The sequence below is a fragment of the Myripristis murdjan genome, chromosome 14 (genome assembly GCF_902150065.1).
Source record: "Myripristis murdjan chromosome 14, fMyrMur1.1, whole genome shotgun sequence".
Taxonomy (NCBI): domain Eukaryota; kingdom Metazoa; phylum Chordata; class Actinopteri; order Holocentriformes; family Holocentridae; genus Myripristis; species Myripristis murdjan.
In genome coordinates, this window is record NC_043993.1 from 21,321,530 (window position 1) to 21,330,606 (window position 9,077).

Below are 9,077 nucleotides of genomic sequence, written 5' to 3' on the forward strand. Positions count from 1 at the left end.
CCTTCTTATTTTAAATATTTATCCATTCTCATTAATTGGGCATTCCTTGAGAGACACACAAACTCAAAGCTGAGATCCTGGGATTTTTTTTTTTTTTTTTTTTTTTTTTTTTTTTGCTGTAGGACATACACACATTCACCACTAGAGGTCAGCACTTGATGGCACTTCAGGTGCATTCAGGCATATCCTGAAGCTGCTGAAAGTCTGCACTGTCAAGTCCGTCCACTTAGAGCTCTTGCTAATTACAGATGCTGAAATCTAATGAATGAATGAATGAATAAACAGATGAATAAATAAATAAGCAGGAGACTGTAATGTTGCTGTTGTACTGACAACAGTTGACATTTTCAGGTAAGTGGCAACAATTCTCAGTCAGCAGCTTTTTGGGGCAATCTCTCTCAACATTAATCTTATGTACTTTGAGCTGTATGAATGGGAAATTCACGAGACAGAAAGTGAGCACTCGACCACCATATTATCCACTGTAGCCTTCAAGAAAGGGGCCCGGTATGAAGAGAAGGGCTCCTGTAGGAGCTCAAGATGGCACAATGCCTGCTGGAGGGATCAATCTTTCTGTGAACATAATGTGACCTTCTGACTGAGGAGTCAAACCTGTGACCTTCTGACAAGCGGACAGTGAAACCACCATTACAGAGACTGTCCTATTACTAAGGAGCCACTCGGCCACTTCAAAACAAACTGTGTATGGTGGAGGATCTGGAAGTTGAACCTCAGACCTTTTATTTGCAGGCCCATGACCTTATAACAACTGCATTTACAAGACACTTGAGACAGTGTGGCTCCTTCGGAGGAAAAAGAGAGAAAAAGACAATGTGCAAGGCAAAAATGAGGTCATTCTGAGAAAGACTGGAATAAAGTTGACACTGAGCTTGAACTGGAAAACGTGGGGATAAAAAGAGGAGAAAAAAATTATATGAACTCATTTAAATAACACTCAGCATCAGATCAAAATCATACCAGTGACTTAAGGAGGAAGACTGACCACAGCTTGCCATTTCACTTTTAGGCTGCACGTGTGGCCACAGAGCAGATGTATATTTCCACAGTGGAGTGAACAAAAGGAGAGAAGTAAAAATAATACTCTCACAATGTGTCTGATGGCTGGTTAAGCTTTAAATCTAACTGCTTGTACTAGTCGCCTTTTTGTTTCTTGCCAATTTACATATTTTTCGAAGATTTATTAGAACAAAAGTCTAACTTACAAACAGATCCTCAGATATTTTCAGTATTTCTTTTTTAGCCTAGTATTCATAACTATTTTTTAAGTCTTTGTTATTAGTATTTTTGTTGTTCTTTTTGTACTTGCACATGCCCCCACCAGGCTCTGAGAGAAATGGCATTTCAATCCTCTATATGTCCTGTACATATGTCAGAATTAACAATAAATAACAAAGAAAATAAAGTTGAGTTTGATTTTGAAAGGTGGTCACCGTGGGGATTTTACTTGGTAATCAAGTCTCTTACTATGGCAAATGTGACGTTAGAACAAAGGTTATTTATAAAAACCTTTATCAATACATGACCACATGCTGTATGGACATATTGGCTTGCTGATAGACATTGTTCTATTAGCCAACCAGCAAAAGCAGTGTGACATCAGCCTCATGTGATCCCTTGACTTTTCAGCCTTAAGGTCGAAATGGGTGCAACAAGTCACATGCATCAAATGGTCAGTACTACCTGACCATTTGCTCCACATGGAGAATTGGTCTGGCTCCTGTTCCTGGTGTTTTCAGTGTGTGTGTGTGTGTGTGTGTGTGTGTGCGCGCCCTCTTCTCTACAGTAAATGTACAATATTTTTTATAAAGCAATATGACATTAAATATAGGCTGATAATGTGTCAAAAAACAATTAGAGCGACAAATCAGTGACATGATTTAACAGGGGACTTTTCCATTCAAAAACAAATCACTGCATAACCAGCCCTTTCTTTCATTCGACTTGCTCTAGTAGATACAGCAGCTACCCCGAAGCAAACAAATTCCTCAGTTATCTTTATCAGCCTCAAATAAATGCTTTTTTTTTTTTCACGAGCATGAGACCAAAACTTTAACAAAAACTTTGTTCACTCTGCTTCAGCTGGTAACCAAGGAATGCACATATGAAAACCTTCTTTGTCATAATCTGCTTCATTCACATTTGATATGAACTGGCTCTTTGCCAAACCCCTTCAACGTAAAGTCCCACTATCTGATTGGACTAGCTGGAGTTGGTTCTGCAGTTCCTCTGAGATAGTGTAGTTGTTGAAGCGTTCAGTGAATGATAACGTTAAATAAATCTAGATTTTCTGACAGGATGGTAGGTTATGTACAGTAGGTTATAACACTTTTAGAATAAGAATCCTCCATAATTGTTAGTTAAGACTTGAATTTAGAAAGCACACAGAAGAATGATGCCATCAAAGTCACTAAAATGTCTCGATAATATTGATTAATTGTCATATATAATATTTTTACAGCTTAATGGATATTCGCTTGAACTACTGTTCACTTTAGCTTAGCTTAACTACTCAGCTGGCTACTCTGAAGATAAACCAGTAATTGTAAAATAATGAACCTTTTGACACACGGTTGTTGCACTGCCCACTGTTTATTTTAGTCCACTAAGATAATACAACAGTGAGCACTGAGCTAAATTAGACTCCTGGTGGAGATACAGGACAGTAGGGGCATGATATGAGGTCTTGAGTGGATGCCATGCCTGCCTCATTGCCATTTGGCACGTGGCCTATGGGAAGGGACTGCCAGAAAACTGAGCAATTAAAGTGGAAAGTGAAAAGTGAAAAAAAAAAAGAAAAAGAAAAGAAAAAAGTGTAAATAAATATAACTCCTCTTCATGAAGCACAGACAGCACTGTGAATTATACTGCTCATGTATCCTGTTGAATTAGAAAAAAAAAATAGGTTGCTTTATTATCTTCAAGTACGTATTAAAAAATGTATCATTCAAAAATTGGTCTTATCAGAGAAATATATTTATAGACTGAGGTTTACAATTGTACAGTGATTTTTTTTTTTTTTTTTCAACGGATTACATGAGCCCTCTTCCAGTTCAGGTAACAACATAGCAACTAAAATACAGAATTAAGTTTTTTCACTTCTGTTTCTCTTTAGCATACCAGATTCTTGTGATAATCATGCGCATGTGAGGAATCCTATTTCCTATTTCCACTCCACTAGTCTGTTTTGTGTTTGGTTCGTTAGTTCAGGAGGTTTGCTGTACTGAAGTTTGCTGTGTGTGTGTGTGTGTGTGTGTGTGTGTGTGTGTGTGTGTGTGTGTGTGTGTGTAAGAGAGAGAGAGAGAGAGAGAGAGAGAGAGAGAGAAAGAGAGAGAGAGAGAGAGAGAGAGAGAGAACATCTTCTCCATCTAAGAATCAAGCGCATACTGTAGTTTGACCTTAAAGTACAGTGTAGCACATATGTCAGAGGGTGGTATGTGTTCCCCCAACATGCATATTGTGCAATTATGCATAGACTTACACACACACACACACACACACACACACACACAAGGCTCCACACACACTAAATCCCTGCTGCAGTCTTTTCAATACATCTAGCCTGATTCACTTTAACCCATAAAACATGTCTGACATATTAATCAGGTCTGCATGTGGGGGTAGCTCTGCCATTCTATTGCTTCTGGGGGAGGGCTCTCATTGGGCCATCTTATGCATCCTAGTGGCCAATAAGAGAAGGCTGAATCTCTCCTCTCCTAGCAACAACACTCCTTTTCTCTAAGCGGTGCAGTGAGCAAACTGACACCCATAATATTCCAATATGAATAATTGTAATTTAGCAGCTTCGTAGCAGGAGCAGGGAAGTGCAGTAATAAGTTTATCCTTTTCCTGCATCCCCACTAGCTGCTCTCCCTCCTGTTTTCTCTCTCTCCCTCCCTCTCTCCATCTTGGCTGCTGTTCCGTCTCGGAGTGCATTCAGGCGGCTCCTGTCTTACCATCTTAAAGGAGCAGCCCTGCATATTTAATTTTTTTTTCTGTTCAGGGGAATTGTGGGTAATGGTCTGTACTCGTTGACCTCACTGTGTTGAACGGCGGGGCCTCTCTCAGGAGGCACAAGGAATACTTTGGCACAGGGATATCACTTCCCCGAGACACTACCAGCTCTCTCAAGTACAAGCTTCTCTTTCTCTGCAAATAAATGTTTCTCATCTTTTAGACATGTAACAACACTTTCAACTACTGCAAAAAAAAAAAAAAGAAAGAAAAGTAAATTGAATATTTTGAGATGTGCAGCCCTAAAATCCCTTAGTCCCACTTTAAAAACATTTTTGACAAAACTGGATGAGAGGCAGTAATTTTGAAAAGGATTTTTTTTTTTTTTTTAAGGAAAATATGAGAAAGTTTAGCTTGACAAAAGAGGCTTTCTGCAATGTTAAATGACAATGTAGCTAAGGCTGTTGCACAGCACCTGTTGCCAGGCTACAGTAACGCACATGAGCATGGCTGTCTGACCCCTGACCTTGACTGCATTCCTGTCCTTGCCCCTCTGGGAAGTTGGAAAGAGCTGAACACGTGTTGCTTGTCTGTACGCTGGCCTCAGAAAACCAGGAATGTATCATATTTTTCAACCACTGCATGGTTTGTTGTTTGTCCAGATATAGATTGTATAGTTTTTAGTTTGGTGTCTCATAAATCAGCATCAAATCAGTGGCAAAAATCAAACTTACATGCTTTTTTATCCATCTATGTGCATGTTAAGCTTCACTCTGTGAGATACTAAACAAGCCACTGGCAGTTATGATTCTGCATAGAGATCGATAACTCCAAACTAGTGTAGGCAGCAAAGACAAGGCCCAGACCTGAGCACAAACTGTTTACACCCTTGGTTTGTGATACCTATAACCAAAATGCCTCAATTCAGACACTCTCAGCCACATGGCGATGTGAAATTTGACAGGTGGCAATTGAAGAAACAGTCACACCTAACAACATCTCATGACCACTGTAGGTCAATTGGGGTGGCACGCAGAAAGAGTCTGGCAGGTTGCAAAGCAAATAATTAACTGTCCATATGACCTCCTGTCCCTTATAGCGTCTTCCGTCCAGTCTGCGCATTGTCTAACTGCAGGAACAAAAGCCCCCACAAAGCTCATTTAGCCTGGTTTCAATGAGGGGAGACAAGGAAAAAGCATTCTGTCTTTGAAGTGTGTTCCCTCCGTCCTGCCCCGGCCCCACCTCCTGTCCAGTAGATCAGACCGTTACAGTACAAGCGGCTCAACACACAGCCACCGCTCAACCTTAGCTGACCCTTGCTCTCGTCAGACCCGCCCTCCTCTGGAGGAATGCTGCTGATGGGAGTTTTTAATATTCCCTGGCCCTGTGTGCCCTCAAATTTGGCGGTGCAGCGTTAACACGAGCTGACACCACAGATTAGCCACAGACATCAGGAATGCTGCGGCCTTTTTGTGCCACGTGGACTTTGGCCAAAAGAGCCTTTGGTTGGAGGACCACAGGAGACCTGGGAAAAACAGGTCCATGACGGAAAGACGGACAGTCCGCTGTGTGGCCATCTTACAATCAGGTACAGAGGTATGTGAACAGTGACATAATTTACATACAGTTGATTTTGGGGGGATTTTCATCCACAAAAGATGATTCTCCTCTTTCAGGGTGTCATACATGCCATATCTGTATAAATGTTTAATTAATTAAGAACATACCCAAAACATGAGGAAAAAGGTCTCTAAAACATCTTAAGCACAAGCAGAGACATCTTTTGCTGGTGGTCTAGGTTGCTATGACAACTTCCCTGACAACTCCTCTTCAAAAAAAAAAAAAAAAAAAAATGTGTATGTGTATATGTGTTTATTTCACACTGTTCCGTTTCAAAACAGGACAAATCTTTAAATTCAAGAATGTATTAAAAACATAGTATTTAAAAGAGATGCATTTTTTAAGAGTTCCATTTTAGACAATAAAAAAGTGTGGAGGATGAAAACGGGATTATGGATGAACAGTGAGTAAAAGGAAGGGGATTAAGTGTGGATCATTATGGATCTAGTTCAGGATATCTTCTTTCTCAGCCCTTACACTGCAATCACACTATGTTTGTATTAAGCATGGAGCCCTGTGGATCCAGACTATTGAGAACTGATTGGACATGATTGTGGAAGATGGAACTACAGCATAAATCACTGCATAACAGTCACGCAGTAAAAAAGCACCATCATTGCAACGCAGTGAATCTGCAGTGGAATGATGCCACGGTAAAGGAATTCTCTTATTCAAAATGAATGAACTTCAATCAGAGTGATCATCCAACACATTAAGTGTGATTCCGACCTGAGGCATCACACGCAAAGCTGCAGGCGGAGTTGTCGCGACAGACAATGCGAGAGGCTGTGAAACTTAAGCAGCTTGAGGCCTTTATCAAACACGAGAACACACACAATGACATACACTGAATTTTTCTGGGCTTACTGTACTGCATACTCATCTGGTGTTGGAGGAAGCCACAGTGCTCACAATAGTTAATATATTCCCAATGAGCGAGCACACTGATCAAGGTTACAGGAAGAATGCAACTCGATTACAGACTCAAATCCAAGTTCTCTGATAATAATAAAACACACAACACAAACATTTTATGTGGGGAGCTGTTTCAAGAGTTAATCTGTTGTAGTGTCCTGCATTTCTGCTGTTTCCTTTCAACCATTGCTGTGTCATACACACACACACACACACACACACACACACACCAAATTTATGCCTGTATTGTGAATTTTCAACCAGCATCATTTTTCTATTTAGCTTTAACTTAATCTTTCATTTTAACTGCTTTAAAAAACAAAATTTTCAAATTGTCATCTGATCCAGAGATGAAAAGCATGCATTACAGTTTACATAAAGGTGTCACTATACAATTTCAAAAGAGAAAGAATCTGCCCCAGCCTGACTGAAGTGGTTATCTGTGATTAATTGTTATATTATAGAGCACAGTAACCACAATTATGACAACTACCATTTCAAAAATGTAGACCCACTGGCAAACTGTTGTGGTGAACCTCTCTTGTTTTTGCAGATTTGCAGCAAATGTATATTTTCAAACAAAAGTCCATTTTGTGGCAAACTTGCTGCCTTCTGGCAAATACTTGTGGCAAACCTCTTGTAAATATCCTGCATCCTCTGGCTTCTAGAGCTTTCTGCAAGTTTGCTGCAGACTCAGTTGTTTTTGTTTTTGGGGAAGACACTTCTTTGACCTCAAAAGTAGTGAGCACAAAATAGTATCCTGTACATTTTAGGTAGCTTTGCAAAGTTAAGGGCATTTGTCTGTTAATAAAATAAAATTGCACAACACAGAAAGATCATTGTTTTTAAATGTCTATTTTTCTCAGCAATAACAAATAATTGCTTTGCCATAAAACAGCCACAGAATCACCATTACCACACTACAAATGCACCCACAAATTAAATACATTTAAATAAATTTATAGTCTACCTTTAACCCGTTAAAATCTGATTTTCCTTAAACGTCCTCTTATGTAGCTTCAAAGTTAGAAAAAAAGATTTATTTTCCATACTGTACAACACTACATTTTCTGTATGTGCTCGTTGAAACACTTAATTGAAACCAAGTCACATTTCTATTAAAGCTGCCATTGTTTTATGGCTGCATCATTACATCAAATAAAAATATCTTGTGGATCATTTTAGACACATTTTCCTATAATTCAGCAGGACACATATGGCTTTGTAAAGAATTTAAAATAAAGATCTGTGGGTTTGAGCAAAGTTTGGACATGAAAACAAAAACCTCCGTCAGTGCGGCAGAGCTAAAATCACGTAATGTCTACAGTTAAAGATTTAGAGAGCTGATGCTGCAGACGGTGAAGGTGCACACCACAAACAGAAATGACATCAACAGAGAAATGAATTGGTTAAAGTGATTAGTTATTTACCAGTCAGATCAAGGTGGAACTGTTTGTTTTAAGGGACCATTTGAACCGCCCTAAAAGCAAAGTGTCTTAAAAAAAAAAAAAAAAAAAAAAAAATCACAAAATTTCAACAAAATTTCAACACTATATGTCTTTCACCTCGGGTTTTCCACAAAAGCACCCCCCTAGCCCTAACAGAACCAACATCCCAGACTCCGATTAAGAAAATGAAAAATGTGGAGGATGGAGACGGGAGCCAAGAATGACTAAAGAACAGTGACTAAAAGGAAGTGGATTAAGAGTAGATAGTGGATGGATCCAGTTCAGAACATCTTCTTTCTCAGAACTTAAACTGCAATCAAAACTTTATCTATACAGCCTAACATAAATCAGACCACACCTCACAACACTGTTTTCCAGTAAAACATATGTAAGGAGTTACGCAAACTGAACTACAGCAGGTCACGCTGGTGAATACCAGGAAAAAGCCCAGTGCCAGAAACCGGCTGCACAGCATGAGGTGGTGGAGCTGAAACAAAGAGGAAGTGACTAAATACAAGCAAACAGATGTACTCACCGTACTTACAGTATTACTTATTGGAATGATTTTGCACTTTTCCTGAAATTGCCAGCATGCTAAAAACTTTGTACACTTCTTACCTTTGAAGTGAGTTTCCAGCTCAGCACCTTAGGCTTGCCAAGATGTGTCAATTAAGAATTTTTGGCCTCACCTAAGTAATCCAACAAGTTCTTTCCTTGAAGTCTTTTTCTTTCATTTTTTTAAAAATATTTATTCACGTTTTTTCATTCCCTATTGCTTAGCTTTGTGTTTCAGTTTTACTTCTTTTCATGAACGTTCTGTTTACCCAGGGGTAAAGGATACTCTGCCTGTTAGCTCGTTGGGATATTTGCCTATGTTATTTCGCAAAAAAACATGATCTCTGTGGTATAGTTCAGTTACCATGCTGCACAGCCTCTGGTATACTTTGGCACATCATCTGTGATGCAACATGGGATCACTGGGTGTTTTCGCTATTTAAATTCATCCATTCTTTTTACTTCTCCTCCTGCACCAGTCAACTGTCTTTGCCTTGGGCCCTCTTGTGGCAAATTGTAGGAAAGCTGCTAATTCTGATGCCGCTGCCCCCACAGGCACACTGTCAT